Below are 17948 nucleotides of genomic sequence, written 5' to 3'. Positions count from 1 at the left end.
ATAGTAAAAAAAAAGGGCGGCGCCTGTGGCTTAGTCGGTAAGGCGCTGGCCCCATATACCGAGGGTGGCGGGTTCAAACCCTGCCCCGGCTGAACTGCAACCAAAAAATAGCCGGGCGTTGTGGCGGGCGCCTGTAGTCCCAGCTACTAGGGAGGCTGAGGCAAGAGAACCGCTTAAGCCCAGGAGCTGGAGGTTGCTGTGAGCTGTGTGATGCCACGGCACTGTACCGAGGGCCATAAAGTGAGACTCTGTCTCTACAAAAAAAAAAAAAAAAGCATAGGGTGGCGCCTGTGGCTCAGTGAGTAGGGCGCCAGCCCCATATACCGAGGGTGGCGGATTCAAACCCAGCCCTGGCTGAACTGCAACCAAAAAATAGCCGGGCGTTGTGGCGGGCGCCTGTAGTCCCAGCTGCTCGGGAGGCTGAGGCAGGAGAATTGCTGAAGCCCAAGAGCTAGAGGTTGCTTTGAGTCCTGTGACATCATGGCACTCTACTGAAGGCGGTAAAGTGAGACTCCGTCTCTACAAAAAAAAAAAAAGCATAATCTTCTATTTAAATACTAAATATTATAATTATGACCTCTGTAGGTTTACAGTCAACACTTGAAATCAGGAGACCTTGAATTAGGATCTGCTCTGCCTTTTAATTGGCTGTTCTACCTCAAATGAATAACTTACCCTCTTTGGACTATGTTCTCATGTGTGACATGTTATGATACTAATATTTACCCCACTTACCTCTCATAGTGGTAAATAAATCCAGTGAAATAATAAATGGGAAAGTGTTTTGTAAATTGTAAAGCACTACAATACCATATGAAATATTATATTGTTCATCCATTAAAGTGCTAATAACCGTTATCAGTTAACCTTCTAACGTATTATGTATATTAGCAGGACAAACACTGGATCCCTAAATGTTAGCAGCACAGCCTATTGACAAGATGAAGGAGAGTTTATTGCTCACTGTGGTACGAGAGAATGCCACCTTGGCAAACCTTTGATAAGGTCTTGGAGGGGAAACAGTAAGGTCAGAATTTATTAAGAATTAAACCAGAGATTTGGTTTAAGTCAGGTCTATCAATGTGGGGCCTTGAGTAGGACTGGGAAAGCACTGGTGGAAACAGTCTTAGGACATAAACTACTGATGATGGTTTCTGTGAAAAGAGCTGGCAATTTCTGCAATGAACTATAAAGTTATTTGCCTATGAAAGTCTCCTGAAATAGCAAATTAATTCTGATAAACACCATAGAATAATAAAGTCAGAGGATGGGCACGGTGGCTCACACCTGTAATCCTAGCATTCTGAGAGGATGAGGCAAGAGAATCACTTGAGCCCAGGGGTTTGGGGTTGCTGTGAGCTACAGTGATGCCACAGAACTCTACCCAGGGCACCAGAGTGAGACTCTGTCAGAAGGAGGAGGAGGAGGGGTGGAGGGAGGGGAAGGGGGAGGGGAGTGGGAGGGGGACAGGGAGAAGAAAGTCAGGTTCAGGTTAATATAGACAGCATTTTGTTTGGGTCCTCAGGTCCAAACTGTATAGGAATGGAGGGAGATGGTTTCAGTTCTCGTGTATAAAAGGTGGGTAAAGTGCTTGAGTTGGTGGCTGGTGCCTGCCCATTCCCTCTTTCATGATCAGGCTCAGCTTACTGTTCCCCATCTGGGTTCTTTCTCCCAAAATAAGTTGGCTCCTCATTCAAATCCACTGTCTCTGTTAGAACTGTTTCTCATCCTCATCCAAAAACTCATTTCTTCCAGCCCGGGCCCGCTAAACAACAATGACGGCTGCAACCAAAAAATAGCCGGGCGTTGTGGTGGGCGCCTGTAGTCCCAGCTACTTAGGAGGCGGAGGCAGAAGAATTGCTTGAGCCCAGGAGTTTGAGGTTGCTGTGAGCTATGATGCCACAGTACTCTACCCAGGGCAACAGCTTGAAGCTCTGTCTCAAAAAAAAAAAAACCAAACTCATTTCTTCCTTCCTTAAAACTCATTGCTAACTTGTCAATAAGGCTATATAATATCATGATTCATCATTAGTATAAGAGCCCCCTGAGCAGACTTGTTTTATTTAAGGAGACTTCAACCCGGATGAACAATGCTGTGTAGACAATTCTGGAGGACAAATCATCTTGTTCAGAGGGTCAGTAGGTGCTCTCCCCTTTCCATCACCTCTTCACCTATTCCCATCATGGTTTCAAGGCTGAGAGGGCAGAAGGTCACTTGGCCCATTCAGCTTTTGCTCTTTCTGAGGAGCAGACCAGAAGGAACTGGTGGTGAAGCCTCCACTGGTGTCAGCTGGGGCCAGTGTGATTGATAAGGATTTCTTTACGTTAAAAACAGGAATAGGAAAAATCCTGGACTGGGATTCAGATAAATTGAGTTTGGGAATTGGCTTCCAAGTCCTAGGTGGCCCAGGTCCCATTATTCTAGATCCAATTTCCTACTTTCTACCTGTTTCCAGCTCCCTCAACCACAAAAGGCTAATTTCTTATTTTAAAAAGCTATTTTGAAGAATTGGTAATTCTGTCCTCTGGTGCAATCGCAAGTGAATGAATGGTTCATTGTTAAGGAAGTCATTCCACTGAACAAGGCAATCTCTTCTTCTGACAAGGTTAGGAGTGTTATAATCAAGTAAAATATTTTTCTACATTCCTTCTTATGCAGCCCAGGGTGTACAGGTATTTCAAAGTACTGCATTTGGGGCATTCCATCAATATTATTTGCCCTTAATACAAATGAGTTTATAGGTGAGCATGTGGTAAAGTACCATAATACAACCTTACTTTTCTGAAAGGGTATAAAGACTCCTGAGATTTTTGAAAACTGAAGACATTTTACAGCTAGCAATTTCCTGAATGCTGAGAGTATTTGTTAGAGTTTAGGTTACCAGTGAAATTATACTTTCAGTATATGCCCAAATCCTACTTAAATTCCTGTTGATTGATGTATGAGAAATAAAGATATAATTTACTGGCTCAGCCGGTCCTAGAATAACTGGAACAAAATAATGTATTCCAGAGAAGAAATAAGTACTTGTTTTTTGTTGGGTGCAGTGGAATGCCTATAATCCTATCACTCTGGGAGGCTGAGGTGGGTAGATTGCTTGAGCTCAGGAGTTTGAGACCAGCCCGAGCAAGAGCAAGACCTCGTCTCTCATTTTTTTTTTTTTTTGTAGAAACAGAGTCTCACTTTATGGCCCTCGGTAGAGTGCCGTGGCCTCACACAGCTCACAGCAACCTCCAACTCTTGTGCTTAAGCGATTCTCTTGCCTCAGCCTCCCGAGTAGCTGGGACTACAGGCGCCCGCCACAACGCCCAGCTATTTCTTGGTTGCAGTTTGGCCAGGGCCAGGTTTGAACGCGCCACCCTCAGTATATGGGGCCGGCGCCCTACCGAGCCACAGGCGCCGCCCCCTCATCTCTATTAAAAATAGAAAATCTAGGGCGGTGCCTGTGGCTCAGTCGGTAAGGCGCCAGCCCCATATACCGAGGGTGGCAGGTTCAAACCTGGCCTCGGCCAAACTGCAACCAAAAAAAAAAAAAAATAGCCGGGCGTTGTGGCGGGCGCCTGTAGTCCCAGCTACTCGGGAGGCTGAGGCAAGAGAATCGCTTAAGCCCAGGAGTTGGAGGTTGCTGTGAGCTGTGTGAGGCCACGGCACTCTAACGAGGGCCATAAAGTGAGACTCTATCTCTACAAAAAAAAAATAGAAAAACTAGTCAGGGATTGTGGCAGGCACCTATAGTCCCAGCCACTCAGGAGGTTGAGGCAAGAGGATCACTCAAGCCCAGTTTAAGGTTGCTTTGAGCTATGAAGATGCCATGACACTCTACTCAGGGTGACAGAGTGAAACTCTGTCTCAAAAATAAAATTATAGTAAAATATACATAACATAAAATTTACCATCCTAAGCATTTCTAAGGGCACAGGTAAGTGACATTAAGTTCATTTACATTGTCATGCAACCTTCACCACCATTTATCTCCAGAACTTTTTCATCTTGCAAAAACTGCAACTTGGTGCCCCTTAAACAGTAACTTCCTATTCCCCTCTCCCCCAACCCCTGGTAAACACGATTCTACTTTCTGTCTCTATGAATTAGACTTTTCTAGGTACCTCATGTAAGTGGGATCATATTATATTTCTCCTTTTGTGTCAGGCTTATTTCACTTAGCAGTGTTTTCATGATTCATCTGTATCGTATCATATGTCAGAAATTCATTCCCTTTTAAGAATATTCCATTGTATGTATATGCCATTCTTCCATTTGTTTATCCATTCATCGAACAGCAGAAACTTGCATTGTTTCCACCTGAGACGTTACTTTTCATATCTTTTCATTTTATGATACCTCCCATCTCCAGATCACTAGAGCAAACTGGGTGCAATTGGGGAGTGGGACTGGAGGGTGGATCAGAGGAGAGGCAGGTAAGGGGAGAAAAAGAAGGCCGTGTGGGTGGTCAAGTGCAGAGTAAGGCGGAGATGCCACAGTTGCTTCAGGTCATGCTCTCTGGAGAGGCCAGGTAGACAGCAACAAGATCTGCCAGGAAAGTTCTATAGCAGTGGTTTTGCCATAGTTTTAAGTGGCCCTTGACCGCCATGTTTAAACCCCCCTGACTATGGCTAGCGCCTGTAGCACTGTGGTTACGGTGCCAGCCACATACACCGAGGCTGTCAGGTTCAAACCCGGCCCGGGCCTGCTAAACAATGACAACTCCAACAAAAAATAGCCAGGCGTTGTGGCAGGCACTGGTAGTCCCAGCTACTTGGAAGGCTGAAGCAAGAGAATCGCTTAAGCCCAGGTTAAGGTTGCTGTGAGCTGTGACACCACAGCACTCTACATAGGACCGAGGGTGACATAGTGAAACTCTTGTCTTAAAAACAAAAACAAAAACAAACAACAAAAAACCTGACTATAATTACACTAACATTTCTGAATAAAATTTCACTGAACTCTATCAGAAAGATCTTTAACAGAATTAATAATGCCAATGTGACCATTTTGATCTAGTCCAGATGAGCACTTAGGAATTGGTTCCAATCCCCCTAACTATCTCTAAACACCAATATATTAAAATCTGAGTTTTCAATTTGGCTGGAAACAGATCATATTACAAGTTTTTCATGAAAAAAAAGGGAGGCAGTTAATAAGTTCATAACATCAGACCTCCGTCAAATTAGGCTATAAGACATTCTGTAAGTAAATATGTTGATAATTTCAGTATGTTAACACATTCAATATATACAAACATTTTTTACAAGGATTTAAACACAAAAGCTGTGTTATTTTATTTGATTTTCACAATAACCCTACAAAGAGGTTAAGGTAGGTATTAAATATTTTACATGAGAGGAACTGTGTTTCAGAAAAGCAGTGTGACAACAAAACTTAAGTTCCATACCTAGGAAGCGGGAGCTTTGGGAAACCATGTTTTCTGAATTTAACGTGTATGCTCTTTAAGCCAGTTGTTTTTTTATCCTGGCAGAAGAAATAGAGGTAGATTGAACAGAACTATGGATTGCATGAAATTTTGATAACTTAAAAACTGTTATTACAAGTTATCTCATGTGAAATAACAACATTATCTCAATCACTCATCCTTGGAAAGTAGAACTCATGTAGTTGACTTGTTCAAGCAAGTGAGCAAAGAATTCAGCCCAAACCATCCCAGCTGAAGCATCTTCCACCTTTAACTCCTTTCTAGAACAGAAAAGTGTTTTGTTTTGTTTTTTATAGAGACAGAGTCTCACTTTCTGGCCCTCGGTAGAGTGCCGTGGCCTCACACAGCTCACAGCAACCTCCAACTCCTGGGCTTAAGCGATTCTCTTGCCTCAGCCTCCCGAGTAGCTGAGACTACAGGCACCCGCCACAATGCCCGGCTATTTTTTGGTTGCAGTTTGGCCGGGGCCGGGTTTGAACCCGCCACCCTCGGTATATGGGGCCGGCGCCCTACCGACTGAGCCACAGGCGCCGCCCCAGAAAAGTGTTTTTAAATTTGTTTATGTTTTCCAAAGAAAACAAAAGTGTATTGAGAATTTAAAACTAATAAAGATACCCAATAGGACTCTTGGGGTCATTGTGATGAGGGGCACAGAGCCTGTGGCCTCCCTATGAACAAATTCCCTACATATGAAGAAGAAAAAAATTATAAAATGTGTGTGGTGGGTGTACAGGTGATTATTACATAATTCTTTCAACTGTACTGTATGTTTGAAAAATTGCCTAATAAAATATTGGAAAATTAAAAAGCAAACAAATATAACTAATGAAGACAAGCTGCAGTGATGCAGGGTCAGAGGATTCCAGAGCCTCTCCTCCCCACCCCCCAGAGGAGTGCTGTTCGCAGGCTGCCTGAGGAATCCTGGCCAGAACCAAGGGCTCTTCAGTTTGACCAGAACCTTCCAATTTGTAAAAAGCCTTCCTGAAGCACATACTGGCCCCTCCCTCACCTCTCCGTCCAGAAGAGTGGTGTTTACATTTTGGGAGGTAAAGCTGGTCATTTCCGCTACCCTGCCCTACCCTCCAAAACTGACTTGTCTAAGAAAGTCTGCCAACCCTAAATGGGCTGATAGCTCTCTGTTTCTGGTGATTATCATGGGACCAGCCAGAAGGGACTTTGGAGCACTTTTTTTTTGAGACAGAGCCTTAAGCTGTCACCCTGGGTAGAGTGCTGTAGCAGCACAGCTCACAGCAACCTCCAACTCCTGGGCTCAAGTGATTCTCCTACCTCCGCCTCCCAAGTAACTGGGATTACAGGCACCCGCCACAACCCCTGGCTATTTTTTTTTGGTTGCAGCCATCAGTGTTGTTGGGGAGGCCCAGGCTGGATTTGAACCTGCTGGCTTAGGGGGTATGTGGCTGGTGCCTTAGCCGTTTGAGCCACAGATGCCGAGCCTGCAGCACTTCTTAAAATACTGTATATGCGCCACAGATCTGTGACCCAAATGAAGAGTAAGGTGAAAGGGCAGGAATCTCTTTCTAAGAGCAGGTTGGGTGATAAATGTGCAGCTTGTGATCTCAAGGTGTGTATAAATTGCCTCCCACAGCCTGGGCCGGTGACTGCTCCAGGGAAGCTCCCAAGATTGGAGGAACACAAGACCAGCGGCCACTGCCGCAGGTGGACACTGTGGCCCCCCAGCAAGGCTGGGCTGTCGCAGGAGGAGCGCCAGCATAACAGGTGGTCGAGTCTGGAAAGCAGAGGCACCCCCTGGAGGGAGTGCTGCCAGCCCGTCAAGCAGGCACCAGGGAAGAAGAGACCAACTTCTCAGTATTGGTGAACAGTAGTGAATTTTCCCGCTGAGGACAACTTCTTCAATTAAGAACCCAAACTACACATTTTACACATTTGTTGCTTTTTTTGAACTATCAATTCCATGTAATTCATTAATGAATACCTTAATGTGGTTCGAGGTCCTAGTTACTGAGATTCCCCTACTGTTGCAGCTCAGGACCTCCAGGGTGTGCAGGGCTCCCCTTCTGCTCCTGCCCCCACCACCTTCACCCCTGTTTGCACCCATAGCTGCACCGTTAGGGCCTCTTTCTACACTATTTTGCTATCTTTAATTTGTGGATTAAAGGTTGGGAACCAGAGTGTCAAACTTCTTGGGATTGGTTAATAAATAAGACTAGTAAAAAGCCTGGGGCATCCTCATATGAATTAAGTGCCTACAATTTTATACACTGATTTTTTTAAACCATTCAAATGCCTTTTAGAAATTCATGTTTTGGCTGGCCGGTGGCTCATGCCTGTAATACCAGCACTCCGGGAAGCCGAGGTGGGTGTATTGCCTCAGCTCACGGCTTAGAGACCAGCCTGAGCAAGAGCTAGACCCTGTCTCTAAAAAAAAGCCAGGTGTTGTGGCAGGCGCCTGTAGTCCCAGCTAATCAGGAGGCTGAGGCAAGAGAATCACTTGAACCCAAGAGTTTGAGGTTTCTGTGAGCTATGACACCACAGCACCTACTGAGGGCAACAAAGTAAGACTGTTTCAAAAAAAAAAAAAAAGTTACTGTTCTTTTTAATTGTGGTAACTTTATTTTTCTTGGAGAAAAAGTCTACCCCTGTCTGAGCAACAGGTTCATCACAGCGCACTGCAGTTTTAAACTCTGGGTTCAAGCAATTCCCCTGCCTCAGCGTCCTGAATAGCTGGGACGCTGCCACCACACTCTGGCTAATTTTTCTATTTTTTGTAGAGACAGGGTCTCACCATGTTCGCTAGACTGGTCTCAAATTCCTGGGCTCAAGCTATCCTCTTGACTTGGCCTCCCAAAGTGCTAATGTTATAGGTGTGTGGCCAGCCGGTGGCTCATGCCTGTAATCCTAGCACTCTGGGAGGCTGAGGTGAATGGATTACTTGAGCTCAGGAGTTTAAGACCAGCCTGAGCAAAAAAGCTAGACCCAATCTCTACTAAAAATAGAAAAACTGAGCCAAGAGGATCACTTGAGCTTGAGTTGGAGGTTGCTGTGAGCTATGACGCCATGACATTCTACCCTGGGTTTGACAGCTTGAGACTCTGTCTCACAAAAAAAGAAAAAAAAAAAAAGAGTACATGCTTGGCCCGTCTTCACCATTTTTAAGTGTGCAGTTCAGTGGTAATAAGTACATTCATGTTATACAACCATCACCACCATCCATCTCCAGAACTTTTTCCTCATCTTGCAAAACTGAAACCTCACGCCCATTAAACAATACCTCCCAATTCTCCCCTTCCCCCAGCATCTTGCAACCAGCATTCTACTTTCTGTCTCTGAATTTGATGACTCTCTAGGTTCCTCATATAAGTGGATCATACAGTATTTGACTTTTCACAGTTGGCTTCTTTCACTTAACACACTGTTCTAAAGGTTCATGCATAATGTAGCATATATCAGAATTTCCTTGCTTTTTATGGTTGAAGAATATTATGTTGTATGTGTAGACCACATTTTCTTCATCCATTTATCTGTCAAAGGGCACTTTGGGTTGCTTCCACTTTTTGGCTTTTGTAAATAATGATGCTATGAAAATGAGGTGCAAGATATCTCTTCAGTATTTTCCTGCTTTCAGTTCTTTTGGGTGTACATTCAGAAGTGGAATGGCTAGATCACATGGTAATTCTATTTATAATTTTTTGAGGAACTGCCAGATGGTTTTTCATAGTGGCTGCACCAGTTTATATTCCACCAACAGTGCAAAAGGGCTCTAATTTCTCCACATCCTCACCAACACTTGTTATTTCTTGGCAAATGCCTTTTTTGCTAACTTATTGGTTCTTGGATAGTGAAAGTTACTGGCTTTCAGACCTCTGGATTGGGGGGGTGGTGTTCCCAATACGAAGAAATAAGTTAGGTAGACATGTCTCACTTTGGATAGTAGTTGTGATAATAAAAATTAGTAGTATTTTGAACAGAGTCTCCCTTTGTCCCCCCTCATTAGAGTGCCATGGTGTTGTAACTCATAGCAACCTCACACTCTTGGGCTCAAGTGATCCTCCTGCCTCAGGCACCCAAATATCTGGGACTACAGGGGCCTGCCACGAAACTTGGCTATTTTTATTTTTATTTATTTATTTATTATTATTTTTTTTTTTTTGCAGTTTTTGACCGGGGCTGGGTTTGAACCCACCACCTTCAGGATATGGGGCCGGCGCCCTACTCACTGAGCCACAGGCGCCGCCCCTATTTTTATTTTTTTTAAGATAGAGTCTCACTTTGTAGCCCTCAGTAGAGTGCTATGGTGTCACAGCTCACAGCAACCTCAAACTATTAGGCTCAAGTGATTCTCTTGCCTCAGCCTGAGTAGCTGGGACTACAGGTGATCGCCATAACACCTGGCTGGTTTTAGAGCCAGGGTTTTGCTTTTGCTCACGGGATGGTCTCCAACCTGTGAGCTCAGGCAATCCACCTGCCTCGGCCTCCCAGAGTGCTAGGATTACAGGCGTGAGCCACTGCACCCAGCCTATTTTTATTTTTTTAGAGATGGCGTCTCACTCTTACTCAGGCTGGTCTTGAACTCTTGAGCGCAAGCAATCCACCCACCTCACCCTCCCAGGTGCTAGGATTATAGGCGTGACCCACCGTGCCTGGCAGTTGATAATAAAAATCATATTTTAAGGCTCGGCACCTGTAGCTCAGCAGCTAGGGCACCAGCCACATACACTAGAGGTGGCGGGTTCGAACCTGGCCCCAGGCCTGCCAAACAACAATGACAACTACAACAACAAGATAGCTGTGCGTTGTGGTGGGACTACAGGCACCCTATATATATGTATATATAAACATGTATAGGCATATATACACATGCATCTTTATACAAGTATATGCACATACACGCATACACAAATGTCTATGTATGCACATACTCTTATTTCTAAAAACTGTCAGCTGGGAGCGATGGCTCATACTTATAATCCCAGCACTCTGGGATGCCAAGACAGGTGGATTGCTTAAGCTCATGTGTTTGAGACCAGCTTAAGCAAGAGTGAAACCCTGTCCCTACTAAAGATGAAAAACTGAGGCAAGAGGATCTCTTGAGCCCAAGGGTTTGAAGTTGCTGTGAGCTATGATGCCATAGCACTCTACCAAAGGTGTAAGAGTGACACTCTGTCTCAAAAATAAATACATAAATAAAATAATTTTTAAAAATTGTCAGTTTGGTAGCCTGGTTTTCTTACTTCATAAAATGTAGTATGTTGAGAACATTTCTTCATGTCATCATATCTTCAAATAATTTTCAGATCATACTTTTTAGTAGCTACATAGTAACAATCCTGAAAAACATAAACATCTCGGGTGGTGCCTGTGGCTCAGTGAGTAAGGCGCCAGCCCCATATACCGAGGGTGGCGGGTTCAAACCCAGCCCCGGCTGAACTGCAACCAAAAAATTGCCGGGCGTTGTGGTGGGCGCCTGTAATCCCAGCTGCTTGGGAGGCTGAGGCAGGAGAATCGCGGAAGCCCAAGAGCTAGAGGTTGCTGTGAGTCCTGTGTACATCATGGCACTCTACTGAAGGCGGTAAGGTGAGACTCTGTCTCTACAAAAAAAAAAAAAAAAAATTAAAAAAAAAACATAAACATTTCTTATCTGTTTGGGATGTTTTTATATACTAGACTTTCTTGGGGAATACTGTAGGATTAAAAAAATAAACACAGAAACCTCTTTTTACGGGAGCTCTGTAGACTCTTTCCCAAGACTGTTGACCCATTTTATACCTGGATCTCCAGATTCCTTGTCCTGTGTTTTGTCCTAAATAGTGGGGATGTTTGGGTGATATTTATATGGGAAAGAGACATACAGAACAGGCCAATTCAATGTGGAACGCAAACCTTTAGGGGAGGAGAAAACTCATCATTTGGGCAAAAACTCTTAAAATATAGGAGGGAGTCCTGGAAGATTATTAATTGTTTTGTGATTCTGTAAGCAGCTTTTTGCTTCAGAGCTCAATGATAGTTAACCATAATCCTAATGATGATTTGGCATTGTCAGCTCTTTGGGGCTCATGCCTTCATGTGTGTCTTTTTATAGGGCAATTAATAAATTTGGCAGAGTGCTTGTGATCCTTCTGAAGTGCCTGGAGAGGATATTGTCACTGCTGCAGCTTTGTGTATTTTGGGTCTTACAAATGATTTACCACTTAGTGAATTTGAAATACAAATTGTGGATTTGGCTCTGGCTGTTGCCAGCTAACAAATACTATAATGCTGAAAAGAAGTTAAGAAGCTATCACAGACTGCCTTAATTTCTAACTTTATCCAGGATAATCATGTGGAAAAGAAACTCCTGGATTTACAGGTCAAAAAGTGATAGATAATTTATATTATTTAAAATATTTGTTATATTCATATGGAAAAATGTCTCTGTCATACATTTGTAACTTGATATACTTGGGTAAACAAATATTTTTTGGTAAACAAAATTTTGTTTTCTTTTTTGAGACAAAGTCTCACTATGTCACCCTTGGTAGAGGTCTGTCATAGCTCACAGAAACCTCAAACTCTTGGGCTTAAGTGATTCTCTTGCCTCAGCCTCCCAGGTAGCTGAGACTGTAGTCACCCGCCACAACATCCAGCTATTTTTTTGTTGTAGTTGTCATTGTTGTTTAGCAGGCCCGGCCAGGTTTGAACCCACCAGCGCCACTGTATGTGGGCGGCACTCTAACCACTAAGCCACAGGCACTGGGCCTGGTAAGCAAATTTTTTAAGACTATATATGCTACAAGTTACAAATTTAAGTAATAATTTCCAGATTGCTTCAATTTTGAGTATAAGCTAAATGGTAGCCTACAGTTTTCTTGTTCTTCCTTTTGTTTTCCTACAAACTATAAAACAGTGGTTCTCAAACTTCCTAATGCCGCAAACCTTTAATGCAATCCAAAGGGGTTGCGACCCACAGGTTGAGAACCGCTGCTGTAAAAGAAGAAAAACACAACATATAGAAATATAAAGGCATAAATTTGTAGGAAATTGTGAAAATGTGCCATGCTGCTGCGTTGTAGATTTACACTAAAATAGTGCAATTTTCATTATCACATCTGCTAGCGAAGTTAATTGAGAAAAGTCCCCCTATTTTTATCTTATTACTTTATAAAGTAAAAGACGCTGCCCCTCAAATTAGCTTTATCTAATTATCACCAAACATTAGAACTGAAAAGATATTGTAAATCAGCTATTTTATAATAACTTAATTTACAGGTAAAGAAACAGAGGCTTCAAGAGGGTAGACAACTTGCTTAAAGGCAATTATATTTCCTTTTATTTACTAAATTATCCATCTACACATTCAGTCAATCCGTGTTACCAAACAGGAGTTAATACAAGGCCCCTCAGAACACAACAGAGAGTGAGACACCGTTGCTGTTGTTTAGGAGTTAAACTCAGCAAGGAGAGGCAGGCAGCCCCACGGCTGACTGCTGTAATACCCTGTGCTGAGGACCATGTCAATTGTACAGAATGAGATCTATGAACTGGCGCAGTGGCTCATGCCTGTAACCCCAGCACTGTGGGAGGCTGAGGAGGGAGAATTGCTTGAGCTCAGGAGTTTGCAACTTGCGCCTGTAATCCAGCAGTTTCCGGAGGCTGAGGCAGTGGGATACCCATAGCTAAGATGACGCCACAGCACCCTATCCAGGGCAACAGTGAGACTCTGTCTCAAAAAAAAAAAAAAAATGGTAGGTAGGAAATTGCTCTTTAAAAGCCTTGTGTGACAATTGCAGTACATTGTGCTCTATAGAGACAGCATAGGTGCAAGTACATACTGGACAGGCACTGCCTGGGTGAGGAAAAATAACTAAACTAGGGCAAAGAAGATCCTAACAAGCCAAGAAACAAAATGTCATCATATGCATTCTTTGTGCAAACTTGTCAGAAGGAGCACAAGAAGCACCCAGATGTTTTAGTCAACTTCTCAGACTTTTCTAAGTGCTCAGAGAGGTGAAAGAGCACGTCTGCTAATGAGGACAGAAAACATGAAGACATGGCAAAGATGGACAAGGCCTGTTATAAAAGAAAAATGAGAACCTATATTCCTCCCAAAAGGGAAACAAGTGTTCCAAGATTCAATGTATCCAAGAGGCCCCCTTTGCTCTTTTCCTTGTTCCCTGTATCACCCCAGAATCAAAGGTGATGTTGCAGAGAAACTGGGAGAGATGTGAAGTAACGCTGCTGTGGATGATAAACAACCTATGAAAAGAAGTCTACGCCTATAATCCCAGCACTCTGGGAGGCAGGGCTGGGTGGATTGCCTGAGCTCAGAGGTTCAAGACCAGCCTGAGTAAGAGGGAGACTCTGTCTCTAAAAATAGCGAGGCATTGTGGTGGGTGCCAGTGCTCCTAACTACTCAGGAGGCTGAGACAAGAGAATCGCTTGAGCCCCAAGAGTGTGAGATTGCTATGAGCTATGATGCCATAGCACTCTAAAGGGTGATAAAGCGAGACTCTGTCTCAGAAAGAAAAAAAAAAAAACAGAAAAAGAAAAGAAAGTAAAGAAGTCTGCAAAGCTGAAGAATATTGCTGCTTACCAAACTAAAGGAAAGCTTGATGTAGCAAAAAAGGGAGTCATCAAGGCTGAAAAGAAGGAAGAAGGGGAAGATGAGGACAAGGAATAAGTCGATTCTATTGAAGTTTTTTCTCTTGCCTATAAAGCATTTAACCCCCTGTTCAACACTCACTTCTTAAAAAGAAACTAATTGAAATGTAAGGCTTTGTAAGATCTAGTTTTTTTTTTTTTTTTAGAGAGACAGAGTTTCACTTTGTCATCCTCGGTAGAGTGCTGTGGCATCACAGTTCACAGCAATCTCCAGCTCTTAGGCTTAGGTGATTCTCTTGCCTCAGCCTCCCGCCTGCCACAACACCCGGCCACTTTTTCGTTGTTGTTGCAATTTGGCCAGGGCTGGGTTCGAACCTGCCACCCTTGGTATATGGGGCTGGCACCCTACTCACTGAGCCACAGGCGCCACCCCTGTAAGATCTGTTTTTAAACTGTACAGTGTCTTTTTTTTTTGTCTAGTTAACATACTACTGAATGTGTCTTTAGATAGCCCTGTCCTTGTGGTATTTTCAATAGCCTCTAACCTTCCCTGGTACAATATGGGGGTTGTAAATTGGCATGGAAATTTAGAGCAAGTTCTTGTTGGTACACAGCACAAATTAGTTACATATGGGGATTGTGGTTAGTCATCTTTAGTTGTCTCTGATGCAGCTTAAATGAAGTAATTGTTGTTCTGTTAACTGAACACCACTCTGTGACTGAAAAAAAAAAAAACCTTGAAGCTGTTTTGTTGATATTCTGAATGCTTCTAAGTAAGTGCAATTTTTTTTTTTTTTTTTGTAGAGACAGAGTCTGACTTTACCACCCTCGGTAGAGTGCCATGATGTCACAGGACTCACAGCAACCTCCAGCTCTTGGGCTTTCGTGATTCTCCTGCCTCAGCCTCCCGAGCAGCTGGGACTACAGGCGCCCGCCACAACACTCGGCTATTTTTTTTTTTGCTTGCAGTTCAGCCAGGGCTGGGTTTGAACCTGCCACCCTTGGTATATGGGGCCGGCGCCCTACTCACTGAGCCACAGGCGCCACCCTTTTTTTTTTTTTTGAGACAGAGTCTCACTATGTCACCCTCGGTAGAGTGCCGTGGTGTCACAGTTCACAGAAACCTCAAACTCCTGGGCTTAAGCGATTCTCCTGCTTCAGCCTCCAAGTAGCTGGGACTACAGGTGCCTAACATAACACTGTTTTTTGGTTGGAGTTGCCATTGTTGTTTGGCAGGTCCGGGATGGGTTCGAACCCACCAGCCCTGGCATATGTGGCTGGCACTCTAGCCACTAAACTACAGGCATCAAGCTAGTAAGTGCAATTTTTTTTTATTTAAAAAAGAATAGTCATGTGTGGCTAAATTGGTAAAAAAGCCTTGAATGTCATGCCAAGAAGTGTAAACTTAATTCTGAAAATATAATGTCTGGGAAGGATTATAAGTAGGGCTAGGATATGATCAGACCTTGGTTTATGTTGGAGTTGAATTAGAAATTTATTTTTTAGGTAGGAGATGATAAGAGCCTAAATTGACACCACAGCACTCTACCAAGGGCGACAAAGTGAGACTCTATTTCAAAAGACAAACAAAAAAACAAACAACGAAAAATAAAAAAACCCAAAACAGGACAGTGGAACAGTGGCCATGATGGAAATGAAGAAGATTTATGGGTAGCAAATAAGCTTGTGAAAAGATGCTCAATATCATTAGTCATCAGAGAAATGCAAATTAAAAGCACCACGAGAGGCTCATGCCTATAATCCTAGCACTCTGGGAGGCCAAGGAGGGTGGATTGCCTGAGCTCAAGAGTTTGGACCAGCCTGAGCAAGAACAAAATCCGTTTCTACTAAAAACAGAAAAACTAGTCCAGGGTTGGAGTGGGTGCCCCTAGTCTCAGCTACTTCGGAGGCTAAGGCAAGAGGATTGCTGGAATCCAGGAATTTGAGGTGGCTTCAAGCTATGACCCCATGGTACTCTATCCAGGGAGACAGAGTGAGAACTCTATCTCAAAAAGAATTTTTTTCTACATTTAAATGCATCTCTGCTTTATTTATGTAGACTTAATACAATGATGGGGTTATCTTTGATATTGTTGGTTTTCTTTGTTTTTTATTTTTAATTTTTTTCAGTACGCTGATTTTTTTTTTTTTTGTAGAGACAGAGTCTCACTGTACCGCCCTTGGTAGAGTGCCGTGGCATCACACAGCTCACAGCAACCTCCAACTCTTGGGCCTACGAGATTCTCTTGCCTCAGCCTCCCGAGCAGCTGGGACTACAGGCGCCCGCCACAACGCCCGGCTATTTTTTTGTTGCAGTTTGGCCGGGGCTGGGTTTGAACCCACCACCCTCGGCATATGGGGCCGGCACCCTACTCACTGAGCCACAGGCGCCGCCGCAGTACATTGATTTTTAAAAAATTATTTCTTCCTTTGTATTTTCATTCTGTTTTCATAATTTTCACATTTTTAGGAGGGAAAAGAAAGTAAAATACGGAGAGTGCGCAAGTGCAAAAAGAAAACGATGCTGCTCAGAACTCATTATGCCATTATTTAGACTTTTCTCTAATTTCTTTTTTTTTTTTTTTTTTTTGTAGAGACAGAGTCTCACTGTACCGCCCTCGGTAGAGTGCCATAATGTCACACGGCTCACAGCAACCTCTAACTCTTGGGCTTACGCGATTCTCTTGCCTCAGCCTCCGGAGCAGCTGGGACCACAGGCCTGCACCACAACGCCGCCTGGCTATTTTTCTGTTGCGGTTTGGCCGGGGGCTGGGTCCGAACCTGCCACCCTCGGCATATGGGGCCGGCGCCCTACTCACTGAGCCACAGGCGCCGCCCCTATTTCTCTAATTTCTTAAACGAGTGATTCACTGGGAATCAGTAGAACTTGCTAAGGGAGGTTAAAGAATTTAGAACTGTTTTATTTGAGTCTTCAGGGAATAATCCCTCCCTTCTTTTAAAGAGTCTTTTTTCTTTTCCTCCAGGGATATGATTTTGGGAGTCTTTCAAGCTGGGCATAGGACCCAGGATGTAGCACTTAAAGTACTTCACGCCCCTAGCCAGTGTTTGGGTCAGGCATGGGTACATGACCCAAGTCAGTGAATGAGTCTTTCTCCAGTTTTCCCCACCTGCGGTTTATTGAGGGAAGAGCCTGATCCTCCCTAGTAGCCAAGGAAGAGGTGAGCCAGGAGATCCTGGCAGCTGTGGTTACAGCCTTGTGAAGAAGCCAATATGAGAGAAAGAAACTAATACTCAGAGAGAGGTAAAAAAAATGAAAGACAGGGTGGCGCCTGTGGCTCAAAGGGGTGCTGGCCCCATATGCCGAGGGTGGCGGGTTCAAACTCAGCCCTGCCCCAAAACTGTAAATATCAGCAAAAAAAAACACGAAAGAAAAAGAGTCTTTGTTTGAGATGCTGGTCATCCCTGCCTTTCCTGAGGTTTCATTACATAAGAAAGAATTCCCCTAGTTGGAAATGGCTTTCTGTCCATTGAAATCTTTTTTTAAAAGGAGTGGTTAATATAGGTCTCTCATCCTCTGGCATAAAGCACAGTACAGTCAACCTTTCTAGAGCAGCAGAGAGTAGGTTTGGGTCCCAGCGGAAAAAGTTGAGGAGCTCTTCAGTAAAGCCAGATTTATGTTGATATGTGATGTAGTTTGTTCCCAGGTTGCCTTCCAGACTGTTGCACCCCAGGTATTTGTAAAGAGTTTCCCTCCCCCTCCTATTATCTTTGATTCTTTCCTCTTTCTGACCCAGATGTCAACTTCTATCGAGATCTAAGTGTCTTGAGCTCTCAGTTCCCTCACGACAGCCTCCTTGGATCTCATATAATCTAACTTCATGGCAGTTACTCCCCTGGACTGCTTCTGGACTAGTAAGTGTGGAGGCCAAGATCAAAAATATTGTTCTGAGATCTACAGGAATATCTGCTTCCTTCCCTCTTTCCTCTTTTGAGAGAAAT

General features: G+C 43.7%; 1 pseudogene; it reads left to right on the top strand.

Moving 5' to 3' along the window:
* Nucleotides 1-6014: 6014 nt before the first annotated feature.
* On the top strand, nucleotides 6015-6123 carry LOC128598022 (uncharacterized; annotated as a pseudogene).
* Nucleotides 6124-17948: the final 11825 nt, after the last annotated feature.

This window comes from Nycticebus coucang, chromosome 10 (genome assembly GCF_027406575.1).
Source record: "Nycticebus coucang isolate mNycCou1 chromosome 10, mNycCou1.pri, whole genome shotgun sequence".
NCBI lineage: Eukaryota > Metazoa > Chordata > Mammalia > Primates > Lorisidae > Nycticebus > Nycticebus coucang.
Note: the sequence above shows the minus strand (reverse complement) of the source record. Positions and strands in the feature narration are given on the sequence as shown.